We start from the raw sequence: 19,098 nt of genomic DNA on the forward strand, positions 1-19,098 counted from the left end.
TTTAATCGGTTCGAATTAGCTTGGTTTGCTGACATGAGTGAAAGCTCTATTTGTCAGAGTGAGAAAGTAAATGGTCTGTGGTCATAATGTTGGATGACAGCTTCTGTGGGGTTTCAATTAAGCCGCAAATACCACAGGTGACATTTTATGTAAATATTTGAAACCTGGTAAGGCGGATTCCAAAATATGTAGCTTCATTTGAAATGGAATTCTCAAAACAAATGCTTTTAAATTAATGCATTTTTCGTGAACATTATTGTAATAATTTAGTCAACTGCTACTTAATTTTGATAGTATAAGAAACCTTCATCTGTAATCAATAATCTTATTATTTCAAGTGGGTCACACATCTTAAACTTCAGTGTCCACCAGCGTTAAAAAAAAATTAGTTGTTGTTCTGGGAGTAATTAACTAGTACTGTATGCAGAGGATGTATTTGATCTCTGTGTTATGGTAATGTGCTGGGTTTTCGAGTACCCTTTGTAAATATAGATTTGCTCACCTACCGGAGGCTTCCTGTTTTAAAACTCCTGCTTAGAGATATTGTTTTCTTAGAAAGAAAATTGCTTATGTAAAACAACCTATGGGCAAAAAATTGAATTCTTTGGTGCGAATGTTTTAGGATTGATATCAGTATTTGGAAGGATGATCTAGCTATTTTTCTATTTGAAATTTTGATTTTGAGAGAATGCTTTATAGTTGCAACCAGTGGTTGGAAAAGATGTCTAGTCTTTTGCATTCGAAAATCTAAACGTTGTACTACTAAACAGTCGAGGTCTGCATTCATATACAGTATATATAAAATAGATTAAATATACTTTAGAATATATTAGATTTGTTTGCCTTACAGTTATTACTTAATTGCGTAGGTTGTAAAGTGAAAAGACCATTACATATCTGTCATTTGACAGTTGGATTTTTGTGGCCATATCTTAATCTTACTTGCCATAGGGGGTGGTAGTCATTTCTTTGTGTCTCTCTCTCTGTCTCTCTGTCTCTATCTCTCAATGTCTGTCTCTGTCTCTGTCTCTTTCTCTCTCTCTCTCTCTCCTTCTCTCTCTCCCCTTCTCTCTTTCCTTTTCCGTCTGTCTCCCTCTGCCTCTCTCTGTCTTTCTCTTTCTCCCTCTCTCCCCCTTCACACACACACAACCTTTGAATTCTATAGGATTTTGCTGAATGGTACATTTCCTTGTGGTTAATAAATGGATAAAGTCTAGTCTTATGTCTGTAGTGGTATTGATCAGTTCCGGGTGGGCTGAATGTGCTGTGAAATGGCGATCATTGCCAGAGATTAACCAAAAGAATCATGTCTGTTTAAATGGAAGAAGGAACGTGCTTAAGGCAGGCTGACAGCTCTTTTTGTGCATGATTTGGGAGGGAAGATGAACAATGGCATGGCTAAAAAAAAATGAAGGCCTGGATAACATTAAATCTTTTGCTCTTGCTTGCAAAGTGCTTTAATGTGGTTTTTATTTTCCTCAGTACTCCTATTCTATCCTCATATGCTCTGGTTGGTGTATTCCTCTTGTTCTTAGGAATCTTCTATTGAGCCCCCTTTTCAGTCCTCCTGCCTTCAAGGAGGAGGAGCATGATTGCTTCTAACTGCCCAAGGAATTGTGGACATTACTCCATTCCAAACCCACCTGAGTCATACTAATTGGTGAACAAGGTTGTTCTTGAGCAGATATATAAGGCATTTCTTCTGGAATAAAGAGGCTTGCTGTATAGCTCTTGCAGCTTTCTCCACTTAGCTTGGGAGTAAGAGAAGAGAAATTGAGCCGCGATTTTCCTGTAAGATCATTTTCACTAGGCCAGCAGGTAAATAGTCATAATTCTGCTGCTGTAGAATGTTTCATTTACATAAAACTGGTAGGAAAAAAAGAAAATAAATATTGCATAGCTAAAAAATTCTAAAGATCTAATCGTTAGTAACATTTGAGTAATTTTATAACTTAAAATAGTAGATTTTTAAAGGATTTCTTTTTTCAAGTAGATGTGCTCTGAGTATTTTATTGTGTTGCCCCTATTGTTGATTTTTATCTTTGGTATAAAATCTATCATTATTGAAATATTTGTGATTATTTTTCTTCTTAAAAACTTGTTTTTAATATTGATCTTTCTGGGCTAGTATATATTCTATAAGTTATCCCTTTTTTTAAAAAAATAAGAATAAGAGAGAAGAAAAGTTTTATCCTATATTAGGTTTTCTGTTAAGATATTTTCTTAAGTCTCACAAACTTATTTAATTTTTCTAAATATTGACTTATTTATACTCAGAGGTCAGGCTATGCAAAGTCAGTTTATAGATAAGTGTGTATAACTTTTAATTTATTATTTTAATCTCCTAAGAGAGATATCTTAGGGACTTAGAATCATTTTAGAATGCTCTTCATAATTTCCTTGGTTTTGAATGTTTTAGTCAGTTTTCTTTTTTATCTTCTAAAATGTGACAAAATAAAAATGTGATTATCACCTCATCTTTAACATTTTATTTCATATTTCTTTCCAGAAATTTTTAAAATATCAGGATGATTATAATTGTGTTTAAGAACCTCAGTTTATCATGAGTTCTTACACTATTATAATATTTGAAATATATTGAAATAAGTTGAAAACTTCCTAGGATTTCATTGAAAACAAGACATCTATTAGCTATCTTTGATAAAACAAGAACTAAAAACATTGTTGTATTAGCAGGTAGTTTCATTTAATTCAGGTAGGCATTTCAAGTTTTCTTTTTTCTGTAATAGTAAATCCTTCCATTTGTAAAAGAGTACATTATTTGATATGCTTTATTGTATTCTGGGAATCAGAATCTTTGAATATTGTATCGACACAAATTCAAACTGTATATCCAGAGACATCCAATTCAGATGTAAAGAAACGCTTTAATTTTCTCTGGTTTATAGAATTCTCCTACCTTTAGAAAAAAAAAAAAAAAGCAACTATTTTGCCAGTGAATGGAATCTCTCGTGTGTGTGTGTGTGTGTGTGTGTGTGTGTGTGTGTGTGTGTGTGTGTGTGTAAAGAGAGAGAGAGAGAGAGAGAGAGAGAGTGTGAAGGAGAGAGAGAACACCTATAAGTATATTGTTTTGGTAATAGCTAATCAACTTTTTATAGGAAGACTTTTCATCATCTTTTCTTGAATGATTTCATCCAAATATACTAGAAAATTAACTCTAGTTCATTAAGATTTTCTATCATACATTGTGATGACCACCATAAATATAGTGCATGGTTTTTGTTTTGTTTTTTTAAAAATTAAAATAGAATACTTGTGAATACTTTTTTCAAGGGTTAAATATATTGTTATGTTTGCTCTGGACCTGTATCTCATGTGCTAGGGTAGTCAACTTAAGGGTTAAATATATTGTTATGTTTGCTCTGGACCTGTATCTCATGTGCTGGGGTAGTCAACTTAAAGGATTCATTTCTATGTTCTTGTTGAGATGTCTTGAGGTTTTTGATTTTTTTGGTTTTTATTTTTAACATTATGGCTGCAAGTTTTGCAGTTGGATTGGGTTAATTAGCACTATTTAGTGTTTCATTGTAGCATTTTATGGAAGACTATTTAAATTCAGTTTTTTTTCGAAAGAGTAGTTTAAGTCCTAAAGACCTTTAGAAAATATTGCATTGTATGTTGTTTTCTTTGTGTGTGTGTGTGTTGCCTAGAATTATTATCAACATTTGTAATTACATTGAATAAACCTCTGATAAGTGCTCTTGCTCTTTAGAAGGATAAGAGTTAGTTATAATTAGTGGTGGAACTCTCGTTTTTAAGAAAATTTTAACCAACCATATTGAGAATTCCAATGAAACTCATACTCAGTAAGCAGCAGATACCCGCAGAAGAAAATCCTGAAGTAACTTCTTAAAAAAGCTGTGCTTGTCTTATTTTGATACTTTAATAACAGCTTCTCAGCAATGTTGTCTTAACATTGCTGATGATTTTTCAAATAAATTTGACTCACAAAAATTTAATTGAGAAGCATGGAGAGTATAGGACTAAATACTTTGATTTGATCCCAGTCTTGATGCTGACAAGCTCTATTGTTGTGGGCAAATCACTTTTCTAGGCCTCAATTTCTTCTATTACATGAAGAGGTTGAACTAGGTACTCTTTCAGTTCTAAAATTCTGTGGTCCTTATACATGAGGATCTGGATACCTGTGATTCTTTTTGGCTTTTTTTCTTATTCTAAGATTCTTGTGTGTTGCTTTTATTGTTTGCTTTTATTGTGGAATTCCCTTGGCTTTTTATCATAGATCTGTGTCTTAAATTTGCCTTTTTATTCTTTTACTGATATAAGTGGGTAATGTTTTGTCTTGTCTTTCTTTTAGAAGTTGGTTTAAGTTGTAATATGAGCCAAGTTGTTGGAGAGCACTCTAGCAGTATCCCTTTATATACTTTCTTCATTGTCTCCTGTTTTTTTTCCTCCCCCCACTCTTAATTCCTTTGTCTTTTTTTCCCTCCTGTCCCTTTTTGCTTTTTTTGTATCTATTTTATCGATGTCTGGGACTGACTGGCTAAGGCTTACCTACCCTGGTGACTTCCCTCCAAAAAAGTCTTGACACTTAATTTAATAGATTAAAACAGATTGAATTAATATCATTGAAAATTGACTACTTTCCAATTGTTCTTTCAACAAATCATTCATTGGTCTTTGGAATGACACATGCATTTATACATACAAACTTGGGAATAGTATTTCTTACCCCTAGTTGAATAGATTGAACATCTCTCAGTAATCTCTTAGTGTATTATATGTGTGTGTGTATGTATGTATGTATGTATATATGTGTATGTGTAAAAATGTGTGTGTATATAAATAAAATTCCTTTCTTAAGATTTCATTTAATTTTAATTTTTCTGTGACATTTAAAAACTAAATTGTCTTTTAATGTTTAATGGTTCTTTCTTTTTATAGCCCAAATCTGCCTAGTGAGCATGCACATTACATTTGAAGTCCTGTGTGGCAGATTTCACTTTGTTAGGTTTTAAATGTGACGTCTAGACAAAGCATTGATTTCAGCTTGAAGACTGAACCTGAAGATGCCAGGAGTAGTATATTTAGATGTGAGGAGTAGAAATGAAGAAAATAAGAGAATAACTGGGGAAAAAATTCTCAAGATTGATCTTATTTTCCTTCTTTTTCCAAGCTAATTTTCTCTTGACCACTTTTAAACATTTAGTGATAATAATTCACATTTGTGACCCATCTAAGGCATATAATGGTCATATTTCATTTGGCACAATGACTCGGAATTTATTATAGATATAATGGATGTGCTCAGATTTGAAGTAAGGATTTTAGTAGGCATGACTGGGTTGATGATAAGTATAAATAAGGTCTTCTTAACCTTGTGTTTTCATCTGATTCTTATGAAAGCAGAAGCACTGATGACAAAAGGGTTTTACAGAAAGATTGGGAGTGAAGAGATAAAACTCCTAGTCTTGTTTCTGATAGTAACCATATAACTTTGATAAAATTATTTAATTTCTCTTGGCCTCAATTGCAGACAGGAATCCTATATTATTTTCCTTTCCTTCAGTATTCTGCATGGTTCTTTGTCAGCTGAATGAGTGAATGAAAGGGATTGGAAGTGGATGGTCTCAAAAGGTTTTTTTTTTTCCAGTTCAGAAATCCTATGATTATATGCTTTGAGTGTACAGTAGACACTTTACTAAGAAAGATTTGGTCCTAAAGTTTTCAATATCTTTAACTGTCTTCCTTGTTTGCCCCATATGTTTTCATATCCTTAGAAAGTGTAAAGTCCCTTTGGTGAAGAAATTCTTTTTACAGTAGCCTTGAGTGTCATGTAGCTTCTGTGTGAACAATTCTAGTGAACTTATAAATCAGTCTATCTCACTGCTAGATGACTTTACTGCTTTGAAATTCTTCCCTTTACTGCGCTGAAATATGCCTTCCTAGAATTTCAACCTATTGGTCCTGCATCTGTCTGGGTTATATAAAATAAGTCTCTCTTTTTTTCCTCGTCATACTCCCTCAAATAAGGTAAGGCATCTAGTATTTCAACTGAAATCTTTTCCATGTTGAAACAGCCTTGGTTTCATCAACTATTAATGTAATTTGGCTTCCAAGTCTCTCTTTTTGAAGAATTAATATGGTACAGTGGAAGAAGTGGTGGGATTTGGCACCAGTGTGGACCTGAGGTCATAACCGAGCACTGCTACTTAAACATTACCTGCATGAACTGAAGACAAATCACTTTGGAGTGGTTAGTCTAATTCATACCTAAAATATACCTTCTATAGTATCTCTGACAGAGATTGGTCAATGAACCTCTTCATGCAGCTCTGTAGCACTACCTTAGAAAATGTTCTATTCCATTTTTGGGTTAGTTCTAATTTGTTGGGAATTTTTTTTTTTTTTTTTTGACTAAATTATAAATCTGCCTCTCTGACTCTAATATTTTATTCTTCTGAGCCAAGCAGAACAAGTGATATTCCTTCAGGTATTAGAAGACAATTGGCATGGCCCCCTTAATCTTTTCTTTTGCAGTCTAAACATTTCTAGTTTCTTCAGTTGATTTTTAAATGTCAGGATTTTGCATTACCTCATCACTCTGGTCATACCTATGTCAATGTTCTTTGTAAGTTGTGGTATCTCCAATTGAGTTTAGATGTTAGAAAGAGATATTTTACTTAAATCAGCCCTTCAACAGTCAAAGATTGAATAAGGGCCAAATCTCAGAAGGTAAAAAAAGATTCCTTGGTAGCCACAGGGTTAAATTTCTTTTCCTATCAGGACATGTTGTCCTACATAAATACATGCTTCTGTAACTATTTGTCATGTGGAAACAGTTTTTAAAGAAACATTTTTGGTTGTATAGTGGCTAAGAATCTCTTAACTTTTCCTGGATCTTCCTATATGCTTGTTAGGAGCCGTAAAAGGGCACTGAGTAGCTAAGTGGTATAGTAGATAGAGTGCTGGCCCTGGATTCAGGAAGTTTCATCTTCTCAAATTGAAATCTTTCTGAAAACTTCCTAGCTGTGTGACCTTGAGAGAATCACTTAACCCTGTTTGCCTCATTTTTCGTGAACTGTAAAATGAACTGGAGAAGGGAATGGCAAACCAGTATCTTTGCTAAGAAGACTCCAGATAGGACCTGGAAGAGTTAGACACAACTGAAAAAAGGGTATATTGTTTTTCAAAGTTCAATTCTAAGCATTCCATCCCCACCTCCCACCCTCCACCCCCAAGGTCCTTAGTTTGGATTTTCCTTTAAAGATTTGATTTGAGAAATCCTAAGGGGATATTGTTTTTCTTTATTTTGGGGTAGTCATAATCTTCTCTTCCTTCTTCTTCCATTTCCCTCCTTTCCTTTCCCTCCTCCTTCCTTCTCTGTTTTCCCTCTTCTTTTCTCTCCTTCCTTTTCCTTTCTCCCTTCCTTTTTCTCCTCCCTCCTCCTTTTCCTTTCTCTTTTCTCTTCCTTCCTCCCTTTTCCCTCTTCCCTTTTTCCTTCTCCCTATTCCCTCCTCCTTCCTCCTCCTTTCTTGTCCTTCTTTCCTCTTCTTCCTCTTTTTAAAAACTGTATTACTTAGCTTTCATCTGTATTAATTTGAAAATCTTTTTCAAAAAATAGGCTCAAATTTGACTTTTTATAATCATTCTCATTATCAGGGAAAACAATCTACTTGATAAAGTCTGTTCTCATTTACAAAAAATTGCTGATGTATAATAGTTATATTAAAGCGGAAGTAGATTGAAGTTTTTGAGTCATTTAAGTCATTGTCTTTGTGGGGTGGGGCAGAGCAAAGGAGTCTAAATAAAAATTTACTAATTATTATTTAGAAATACTTAGTGCTTAGAGTGGTTGATTTAGAAGTGCAAGTTCACTTCTCTTGTTTTACTAGTGAAGAAACTGAGGTTCAGAGAGCTTAAGTGATTTGCCCAACATCCCACAGGTAGTTAAGTGACAGAGAGAGGATTCATATTCAGGCCAATTGATTTGAAATCCAGTGCTCTAAACTGGACTGCCTTTAAAAAAAAATTATTATTAATCACACAAAAAGCAGAATTTCTGCTTTATATTGTAGGCTATGTCAGTGTAACAAAATTAAGACAGTGAATATAAAGTTACATATTAAGATATATGTACATATTAATAAGGAAAATTTCAGTATATTCCCTGGGGAAACACTTGCAAGATGAGGATAAGCTTTACAATTAGAAAGAATGTGTCCTGGTAGATGGATAAGAATTTGTTTTAATTTCAGCAGAGCTGTGTGTATAAAAGGGAAAGAAAGTTAAGTCAGGAAAATAAAAGAAAGTATTCACAATATATAAAGACTAGATTGTACAGCAGTGGTTATTTAATGGAATCTGAACTATTGCATAGCATTGAGGAAAAAAGATGTGATTAGAAGTCCTTTTTGTTAGTATAATGATAACTCAATTAGTTTGTTCACAATAACAGGTAGTTCCTGTATTTCTCATTTCTTAGGAAATCTCTTTGAGGCTAAATGATTTGTCCAGGGTTATCAAACTAGTTAAATCACAAAGTTAGCATCCAAACCTAAATTGTTAAGGACCATATCTAGGTGAAGGGGCAGGTCAGTTCTCCAAGAGCCTCCAGAGCTGTGAATCATAACATCTGAAGGAGTTGCAAGGCAGCCTTTGCTGATGCAGATGTTCTTTCTGGATGGGGAATGAAATAAATTAGAGGCAAGAGGGAAGATGAGAGAGGTCAGACAATGCAACTGCCTTTCTCTGGAGAGGTCAGAGAACAGTAACTGCCTCTCAGTTTCCCTGAATTATCATCATCCTCCTCTCACATGAAGAGATCCATCCTACAGGTCTGAGTTAGACCTCCAGCAGCCACTGGCAGTTGGCTCCCATATCACAACACTAAATTTTCTGATTGTACTTTTTATACTTTATCACTCTCCCTGAAACAGCAGCTGTGATTAAAGAGAGGCCTTAACTGATTTTAGAATTCATATAATGAACACTTAAATGAAGTTAGAAGAGGCATATGAGGAAAATGCTGTTTCTCTTCATTCCAAATTTGAACAGCTAATGAAATTTATGGTATATAGATAGTATGGCATTAAATAATTAAAAAATTATACGTGGGATTTTGGGACCTCTATATAAAGTTTTGGAAGAATCTATAATTGCTTTAGGAATCTAGATGGTATAGAAAATAGAGGGTTGAGTTTGAAGGTAAAAACACTTGAGTCCAAATATTTCTTCAGATAATTACTAGCTGTAGGCAAGTCACTTCTGTCTGCCTTGGTTTCTTTTTCTGCAAAATGAAGATAATAATTGCACTTATTCTCCCAGAATTGTTTGAGAACCAAATCAGATATTTCTTAAATGCTTTACAGACGTTAAAGCACTATATACATGTTGGCTATCATCATCATCATCATTATCACCAGTAATAATTCTAAAAATGAGCAAAGAAAAGAGCTTTGTAGAGCGTATGAGAGAAGCTGTGTGTTTCGTCACATGGAAGTGTCTTATAGACAATTTGAGAGATGATTTTGGGTATGAATAAATTAAATAGATTTGGGAATAATCTCTGTGTATAACTTTGTAGGGTCATAGATTAAAGCTGAAATGGGTCATAGAGATTATTGAGTTCAACTTTCTCATTTTGCAGATGAGGAAATTGAGCCACAGAGAGGTTAAATGACCTGTCCAGCCAGGATCACACAACTGCTAAGTGTATAAAGTGAGATTTGAACCCAAATCTTCCTTAAGTTCAATGCCATAGACATTAAAATTATTTTTTAAACCATCAGAAGAGGGAGGATATTTTTGAGTAGTGTTTGAGAAGAATATATGTGGGAAAAGGGGTGGATAAATAGTGCATATTGGAAATGCTTCTGTTGTGATATTTCTTTTTTTTATAGAATTCTAAGTATAATGATTCAGCATACTTTTAAAGTTTTCAGTCATTGCTAAATCCTCTGTGTTCATCATGTAGATTGTAGTATTTGTATATATTGTTTTATAAAAGTTAGAGACTTTTCTGTGCTACATTTTCTTACATTGATTCTTAGAGACCTTTCCATTTAAAAGTAGACATAAGTTTTTAAAGACAATAACTTTTTTTTTTAAGTACAGTCATAAGGGAACCATTTTATCCCCTATAGTACCTTTCATGATAAAGGAGAGAAAATGGTATTAATTGATGGATAGATCTTTAAGATCCAGTTATTTATTTCTTAAAAATAGTTACATTTAAAATATTATAAAATTTGGTAGTTTTATTTTACTTTCAGTTTTTTTTTTTTTTTTTTCAATTTGGAGCTCATAAGCAGAAAAGTCTGTTAATTTTTACAAGGAGATTTTTTTTTTTTGGTAGTAAAGTTTTTGTAATAAAGATAATGATCTTATTATCATGTGGATCATTATCCACAGGATCAAAGTTGAAAAGAACAATTTCTGTTTAGTTCAATCTGTACATGAAAGAGAATTCTTACTATACATCCAACAAATTATAATCTGTTTGCTTGAAGTGGGCCTTTGCTTTAAGACCTTCCATGAAGGATAACACTCTACCTTCCAAGGCATTCCATTCCATTTTGGTCATTTTAGAACTTTTAGAGAAATTTTTCCTTATATCAAGCCTAAATTTGTCGCTTTGTACGTTTTGCTAATTGTTCATAGTTGTGCCTTCTAGAGTGAAATAGAAAAAGGGTGATCACTATTCTGTATTGTCAAGCTTTCCAGTACTTAAAAACATTTATTTTGTCTCATCCAAGCCTTTTTTTTTTTTTTTTCCACTGAACAATTAGGGTTAAGTAACTTGCCTAGGGTCTCATAGGTAGGAAGTATTAAATGTCTAAGGCGGAATTTGAACACAAATCCTCCTGACTTCAGGGCTGGTACTCTATCCATTGTGATATCTAGCTGGCCCTGAGCCTTTTCTTTAGTTCCTTAGACTCATCTCACATAGCAAGGAGTTGAAACCTTTTATTATTCTGTTAACTTTCCTTTGGACATATATCCAGTTAATCAAGATTCTTCAGAAAATTTGGTACCCCTAAATCAACACAGAACTCCATATGACTGATTAGGTCAGTATACTGTGCAATTATTTTCTTTTTCATGAACCTAGAACTCTTTTAACATAATCTAAGACTGTAATAGCCTTTTTTGTCTGCTCTGTGGACTACATGAATTTGCTGTCTGCTAAAATGTTCATTAAAAATATCTTTTTGAGGTGATCTGCTGAGGTATTTGCAGTTTATTTCTTGAGCCCAAATGCAAGACTTTAACATTTGTGTCTTTAAATTTTCATCTTACTAGATTCAGGTCAGTGTTGATTATATTATCATAGTTACCACAAATATCCCTTCATATCTTCATCCTTGAGAACCATCCCATATAACAATGTTTTTAGAAGGAAAAAAAAGGCAATAATTAATATGGAGAAAAAGCCAACATGTAATGTGTAATACTTCCATCTCCATGAAGGGGTGGGTTGGGAATATCTTTTCATATCTCTTCATTGAAGACTATTTGATCATTTAAATTATGTTACATTTGCCTTCTCTTTTTCTGGTGTGTAGTTCTTTCCATTTACATTATTTTAGTTATTTAGTTAAGTATTTTTTTTCTTAACTCTGCTTACTTTGTTCTCTTATTAGTTCATATAGATCTTTATATGATTCTCTGTGTTTATCACATGCATCATTTCTTATAGCACAGTAATATTCCATAATATTCTTGTACTATAATTTGTTTAATCATTCCTCAGTTGATGGGCAAGTTATTAGACATCTACTCTGTTTTGAATTCTTAGGTCTCATAAAAACTCATGCTATAAGAGTTTTGAAATGTATGGAAATTTTCTTTTTATTTATGGCTTCATTGGGGTCTAAGTCCAGGAATGGAGGCTTTGATGCAAAGGATATGGGCATATTAGTCATTTTATTTGTATAATTCTAAATTGTTTTCCAAGAGGGTTGGTTGTACCATTTCATAGTTCTACCAACAATAATAAATACCACAACCCCTCTGGCATTTATTGTTGCCAGTTCTGTAATTTTTTCCAGTTTATAGGATGTGAGATGAAACATCAAATTGTTTTGATTTGCATTTCTCTTATGATTAATAATTTGGAGCATTCTTTCTTGTAGTTTTAAATACTTTGTAATTCTTTTTTTGAGAACTGTTTATGTCCTTTGACCATTTATCTATTGGAGAATGACTGTTAGTCTTTGTGTGTGTGTGTGTGTGTGTGTGTGTGTGTGTTTACACTAATTGATGGTATCTCTTGAATACCAAACCCATATCAGAGAAAAGTGATACAAAGATTTTCTCCCATTTGACCACTTCCTTTCTTGTACAGGGCCGCAGACAAATTGCTATCTGGGGCCCTCTACACCTTCTTAAGTAAGTTCGTTTTGGCTAGGAAAAGCTTTTCAGTTTCAGGTAATCATAATTATCTATTTTATCTTCTGTAATTACCTTTATCTCTCTTTTACTGTGAGGACTATATGATCTATTTCTCTTCTAATTCATTCAGGGATTTTTGAATCCCATCAAATTGTACTATTTGTCATCTCCCATTCAGAATCTTTTCCATTTTTAATCGAATTTGGATTCTTCTTACTATAATACAGATGATAACTTCTTTTTGGACTTCATGTCTTCCCAAAAATCTTTCATCAGGGATTAATTCATTTGAGGTAATAATTGCTTTCTTCTAGAGCTCTTCATTCTCTTAGGTATGTGGTATGGATGGCCTGTTGTCACCCATATAGAGATACTGCTACAAAACCAGCCTATCTCCTTTTGCAGGTCCATCTTCATTTCTAGGCATACATTTTCCTATTACTGTATACTCATTTGTTTCTCAATTGTTTATTAACATTAATAATATTAATTCTTTGGAGATTAAGGAAGTACATGTGTTGGAAACCGGTCTTTATTTTTATTTTTTAAAGAAGAACTTGCAATCAGCCAAAATGAAATAATCTGTTTTGGTTGGAAAGTTATAATCATTGAAAGTACCATATTCCCCACATCTAACAAAGAACATGGTCCCTATGAAAGCATCCTTTTATAGTCTTATTTATCATATATTTAGAAACATACTAAGATTTTTGTCTTCATTTAAATAAAAATAGAGATTTAAAATGTTTGTCAAAATGACTTTCAAAACTGTTAAATCATTGCATTCTGTCAAAAGACTCAAAATTTGCCAACAGTTATCGACTATTTAAGCACTGAAAACATAATTTATCAAATTTAAAGCTTCAGTTGTCAGAAACACATGGTTGAAAAACCAATGATCTGAGTCAGAAGACTAGTTTTGGACCTGATTCTACTGGTAACTGTGTGACTTTAAGCAGATCACTTAACTTTAATGGGCATCATTTTCTTAATTGGCTGATGTGGTGGTTAGAGCTCCCTCTAGCTTTAAAAATATTGTGACCTAATTCTAAGCTCTGCTCTAATTCGTTGATAGCTCTCAGGCTCCATTTGCAGACAGAGACACTGAGATTTAGAGAGATTACTAATGCCTTGCTCAGAGCCACACAGCTGAAGTTTGAGGTGGAATTTTAACCCAGGCATTCCTTTCTCCGAGCCCCATGTTCTATTGACTGTGATCCTGTCTCACAGTAACACTCAGGAAAACACCGATGGATGCTTATAGCTATATATCTTGCAAACAGCCTTAAATTCAGTGCATTAGATAAAACAACAGAACAAAATAAAATGAACACAATTTTATTTTAACCAGCAGCATATGCTGATGTATATTACTCTAGTTTATTAAAGTATTCTTTCCTTTAAAATCTGGGTTTTACTTTTTTTCTCAACATATTGTTATAAGGTTTTTTTAAAACTTATTATTGATTAATAATTTGAAAATGATAAAAGAATTCAGATTTTTTTCAGGACTGGAAAGGAAGAATAGGATATTTAAGAATTTGACATTTAACACTACAGAGTTGGGGGAGAGTACATCTTTGGATGAATAACTTCTAATTTGCTACCTAATTCTTTTCCATGGCTACAATTTTCCTCCCTTCTTCAGTTTGAAAATTGTTATCTTCAACATTATCACTACTAAGAATGGGGGAAGTTATTTATACCCCCTTGTCCCGCTGATGGGTAAGTATCATTGGTTTCAGATAACATGTTATTTTTTATTTATGATATATTGATCATACAACCAAAATAATCAAGTTGAACTTTATTGAAATGGTGAGAACAAATTGTGTAAGGAAAAATCAAACAAATGGTACGTTTATAACTTCTTTTCATAGTAAAATCATTTTCTGAATTCTAGGCAGAATTCTAGCTTTCTTTATCCTCATAGTTACCGTGAGAGGCACAAATGTCAACTATTAAGAATTTTTGTAGCACTTTTTGGCTTTAATGTTATCTATTAGTGAAACTTAAAATTATTGTCAGTTTGTGATTGATGAATAGAGTATGTTAATGTTTTACATTTAAGGCAGGACTTCGTCCTGACTTATAAAAGTGCCTTATTAAAATGGTATCTAGGAGAAATGTAAAGGTGCAGGCCTGAAATAAAGTTGCAAAACTGCTATCCTCCTTTGTTTCAAAAGTTACATTATTACTTTTGTAGAGGCTATATTGCATCATTAGTGTATAACAACTAACCTTAGATTTTCATTAGAGCATAAGAATTTTTGAAATCCCTATCTTTCCATGTAATGATGAAAAGTTACTTAAGCCCTGTTTACCTCTTTATATTCTGCAGAATACAGTAGTTAACAGATCTTTTGGTGGGGCCAACTTTTCTGGCCTTTTTCTTTGTTCTTTAAGTTAGCCAGGGATATTTGCAGAAAAATGTAAATAAATGGAGGTTGCCTATCTGGACTGACAGGTGACTAAGATGATTTAAATATCCTTTGCTTCCATTCCTTTCTTTGGGCTTTCAGTAAAACCAAGTTTTCAACATCTTGTCCTTAGGTGATTATAACTGGTATCCTATAAATCTATCAAAAAATCATTTAAGTACTTATTACGTGCCAGACATTGGGCTAAGTACTGGGATTACAAAGAGGAAAAAGACAGTCCCTTATTATGATGAGCTTCTAATGGAGAAGACAACATAATAACAATTATAAACAAAGCGTAGCTACAATCAGGATAATTGTCAGTTGTTTCAGTCTTGTCTGATTCTAAATGACCTCATCTGGAATTTTTTTTGGCAAAGATACTGGAATAGTGTGCCATTTCCTTCTCCAGCTCATTTTACAGACAAGGAAACCAAGGCAAAAGGGTTAAGTGACTTGTCCAGGGTCACATAGCTAGTAAGCTTCTGAGGCCAGATTTGAACTCCGGAAATTGAGTCTCTCTGACCCCAGGCCTGGCACTCTACACTATCTAGCTACCCCATACAGGATAAGTAGGAAATAATTTAAAAAGGAAAGGCTTAGAATTAAGAGGGAATAGAGAAAGCTTCCTGTTAAAAGTAGGATTTTAGTTGGCACTTAAAGGAAATCAGGAAGGCTAGTAGTCAGAATAGAGGAGGGAGAGCAATCCAGGCTTCCGGGAAAGCTAGAGAAAATACTGCTAGCTGAGAGATGAGGTGTCATCTCATTTGATGACCAACCAGGTCATCAATTTTGAACAACCAGGAGGTCAGTGTTATTGGACCTAAGAATATGGGTGAATGGGGCAAATAGACAAGAAGGAGCTAAGTTATGAAGGTCCTTAAATGCCCAAGAGACCCATTTTGCAATAAGAAGGCACCATAGTCTCCTTTAATCTATTTATAATAGACTCTTAATTAATTTCCCTGATTCATGTCTTTCCCTTTTGCAGTCCTTCCTGCATACATCTGCCAAAGTGATATTCCTAAAGTTCATCTTGGACAATGTCAATCTCCTACTCAAAAAGTGTTGATGGCTTTAGGATATACAAACTCTGTCTTCAATCTGGCTCCAGCTTACCTTTCCACATTGATTTCTTCTTCATAACTTTTGTGTTCCAGTCAGATTGACCTTGCTATTTGTTAGTACTGTCCACAACAATTCATCCTATCTCATGATTTTGTGTGGGGTATCTGCCCCTCTGTGCCTGGAATGTGCTTCCTCCAAACTTTGCCACTTAGAAATGTCTACATTTCTTTAAAGCTCTAATTAAAAGCCAACTCCTTGATAAGGTCATTCTTGATTCTTCCCGTGTTAGTTGCCTACATACACTTTCACATATAGAATAGAATATAGAATATAAGCTTCTTGAAGACAGGGATTGTTTTCTTTTAGCATATATTCCCAGTATCCTGCTCTTTTTCTGATATATAATAAGATGCCCATGATAGATGCTTATTGATTGAAAAGCCCTTATTGCCCAATGGAAAATTATATTATCTATTATATTAGAACAGAAGCCTAAGGCAAGTGTTAGAACATCTTGAAAAAGATAATTCTGCTGATCCTTACCTCTAAAGAATAGGTGAGTGTATATAAAAGATCAGAAAAGTCTTAGACAGACAGAATTTGGTTATGATGGGTTTTAATGTTATATATATTTTTACTATTTTATTTGTTGTTATTGCTTTGAATCCATAAATAATGTTTTTGACATATGGTCTATAAATCCATAACTTTTAACTTTCTCTTTCATTAAATAAAGTCAGAATTGTAGCTGTTTTTTTTAAGTACAGTAATCTTAAATGTATTGGGGGGAAAAACAACTTTGAGTTGTATTTTTAGTATTAATAAGGTAAAATCTTGTTGAGTTCCATATGTAGAGAGAAAAGCAACCCAATACTCACAGTTGTACTTTATCTCTGAGTAGCTGAAGAGTAAATGAGTTACTTAGAGAGATAATACTGAATTTCTAGTTAGGGCCTGTTAGGAAGAAGAGGAGAAAAGAAAGACAAGTTTTTGTTGATATAACATGGTTTGCTCTTACATTTAAAAATAGCATCATCTGAGAAAAAATATGTGAAGAAAGTTCACTACCCTAGGAATGAGTTAAAGTACAGGTAGTACACACCTCAGATTGGCTAAGATAACAGGAAAAAATAATGATGAATATTGGAGGGGATGTGGGAAAACTGGGACACTAATACATTGTTGGTGGAGTTGCGAACTGATCCAACCATTCTGGAGAGCAATTTGGAACTATGTCCAAAGGGCTATCAAAATGTGCATGCTTTGATCCAACAGTGTTTCTACTGGTCTTATATCCCAAAGAGATCTTAAAGGAGGGAAAGGGACCCGTATATGCAAAAATGTTTGTGGCAGCCCGTTTTGTAGGGGCAAGGAACTGGAAATTTAGCAGATGCCCATCAGTTGGAGAATGGCTGAATAAGTTATGGTATATGAATATTATAGAATATTATTGTTCAATAAGCAGTAATCAGCAGGATGATTTCAGAGCAACCTGGAAAGTCATGAACTGTTGAAAATGAGCAGAACCAGGAGATCATTGTACACGGCAATAACAAGATTATAGGATAATCAATTCTGATGGATATGTGATGAATAGAGCCATCTGCACCCAGAGAGAGGTCCGTAAGAACTGAGTATGGACCACAATATCACATTTTCACTCTTTTTGTTGTTATTTGATTGCATTTTATTTTTTCTCATTTTTTTCCTTTTTGAGTTGATTTTTCTTGTGCAATACGATAATTGTATAAGTAAGTATGCATATATTGGATTTAATATATTTTTTTCCATTTTTAACATATATTGGATTACTCGCCACTTAGGGGAGAGGGCAGAGGAAAGGAGGGAGGGAATTTGGAACACAAATTTTTGCAAGTGTTAATGTTGAAAAATTATCCATGCATGTTTTGAATATTAAAAGCTTTAATAGAAATAAATAAAGTATAGGTAGTAATTAGGTGGTGAAAGAGGAATCAAAGTACATTAAAACCATTGATTCAGAATTTATGTAATTCAGGTGTGAATTGAGCAAAGATTTATTATTTTTATACAATTTATTAAAAAAGAAATAGTGGATAATATAAATAAATTATTAATCCAGTGAATGTTTACTTAAGAAAACTACCTCGTTTCAAGGATTTTAGAAACATTAGCTTGCTTGCAAACAAAGTAGATACAGTTTACTCACTCCGAGTTCTATTCTGAAACTTAGTTTTTAAATCTGGCTGTTTGGAACCTCAAATAAATTTTTCTGTGTAAAGTGTCTCTTGGTTAATTTTACATTCTAACTCACAGAAAACCATATTTGATCTATTATGTATCTGAATTTAATAGTTCTGTAGATGTTTACTATCCTGTATAACAGTTTTCATAGCACAATGCATTGCATTTCAATCAAGGATGCCAAAACATCTATTTCTGAGGTACTGAAAGAGCAAAAAAAGCATTAATTTATTACTTTTTTGCTAAACACTGGGTGAAGTGCTGGAGATTATGAATGAAAACAGGTATGGGCCATGTTCTGAAAGAGCTCATATTCTAATAGGGGCTTTCACATATAAAAGGTTTCAGATATGGAAAAGTCAATGGTCCTTATGGTATAGATAAAAAATAAATAGTTATAAGCCTTCTTTAGTACAAATTCGATTGACAAAACAGTTTCTCTCTTCGTTGTTGAATCATTTGTTAGTATGTATAACTTTATTAAGTATGTGGTTTTCTAGGTCATAGCTGTGGCATCTGAGGAGGCAAGAGCTGTAGCACCTATGTGTTATGTCCCCCTAGATTTTTCCTCTTTTTAATGATCATAAGGCTGGATTGAAAAGAGGATTGCTGCTTTTAAGAAGGAGGACTGCTATGCCTGTGGCTCTTAATCTCTGTATCCTATATTGCCTTCAAGGGAAGATAATGGTTGAGGAAGTAACTGTGATTTGACCTACTTGCCACCTGTTTGCTCTGTTGGTGGCATTTGATTGGCAGTTGGAAGTGGTAATGACAGTGATGGTGGATTCCTTTTTCTCAAGGTTTTCTCACCTAGATGATAGTTGTGGGAACCTAGGTTGAAATAAGTATTAGGAGCCACGGGTGGGGAGGAGAGGACATAAGGTTCTTGGACTATGGTTATTGTACTATCAGTCTCATCCCACCATTCCTATTCCCACCTTATGGGATGTTAGTAGTCAAGTAATGGAAGAGGTCTACTCATAGAATATAGAACTATAGGGATACTAGT

At 33.7% G+C, this 19,098-nt stretch overlaps 1 protein-coding gene across 1 annotated transcript in view; it reads left to right on the forward strand.

Annotated features, from left to right (window-relative positions):
- Nucleotides 1-19,098, forward strand: part of ACVR2A (activin A receptor type 2A) — a 134,442-nt gene that overhangs the window by 641 nt on the left and 114,703 nt on the right. The window lies entirely within an intron of this gene.

Source organism: Antechinus flavipes, chromosome 3 (genome assembly GCF_016432865.1).
Source record: "Antechinus flavipes isolate AdamAnt ecotype Samford, QLD, Australia chromosome 3, AdamAnt_v2, whole genome shotgun sequence".
Lineage (NCBI taxonomy): Eukaryota > Metazoa > Chordata > Mammalia > Dasyuromorphia > Dasyuridae > Antechinus > Antechinus flavipes.